Genomic DNA, 990 nt, shown 5'->3' on the forward strand with positions numbered 1-990 from the left:
TAAAGCAACTTTTTAATACAATTTTTTAAAGAAAAAATTTATACTATAAAGTTATTTTAAAGATCATTACAAAAGCAATTCCAAAAGAAGCTCTAGATCTCATTTGAGACAACATTTTTATTGGTTTACTTTTGAGACAATAATCATAATTTTTATTTGGCTAATACTTCCTCACGGGTTTCATGAATTTATGTGCTTGAAAGATAATTTTTAACAGCACATTTCAAAAAAATTATTTTTCTTACAACAATTTTATAACTACGTTTCTAAAAAAACTTCAGTCATATCATTCGAATGAGAAAAAAAAAATCAAATCAGAAAAAAGCAATAATAATAGATGATGTCCAATTTTTTGAAGTGATGAAAGGCCCTAATCTTACCATATAATAAGTGAACAATAATATATAAACTTGTTTAATTCAACTTAGATATACAATTACAAAAAAAAAAAAAAAACTAACCCAAATCAAACAGAGATAAAGAGATATGGAATGATATAATAGACTACAAGACTGAAACAAGGTTGCTATAAGACCATAGCAACACAGAATAACATTACTACCATAAACTTAAGCTTTATAAACCTTCCGGCAATTATTTACAAGCTTATATATTGCATCAGATCAGATGGTTTGTTGGAGATATTTACATAGATGTTACATGTACAAAATAGCCTAAGAAAAGTCTATTCATATATTTACAGTTTGTTTTCTTCCTTCATTTCAGGCACAGGCAGGATCAGGAAGGAGTAGAATGAATGGTATCAGGTAGCATAGCAATTGTTACTATAAAGTATTCACAGCCAACAGGAAGCCCAAATGGGTTAGAAGGATTTTTACCCGAGCTTTGATCATCTTGGCTGACTTGAGAAGAAGATGGAAGCCTTGCAATTTGCTTCTCTATGTGGACAATTTGGCCGATTATGTAAGTTGGTCGGCTCAAATGTTCGGTGAAGAGGGCAATGGATTCAGAGGAGAGGAAATAATTTGG

The sequence above is a fragment of the Dendrobium catenatum genome, unplaced genomic scaffold (genome assembly GCF_001605985.2).
Source record: "Dendrobium catenatum unplaced genomic scaffold, ASM160598v2 fragScaff_scaffold_1532, whole genome shotgun sequence".
NCBI lineage: Eukaryota > Viridiplantae > Streptophyta > Magnoliopsida > Asparagales > Orchidaceae > Dendrobium > Dendrobium catenatum.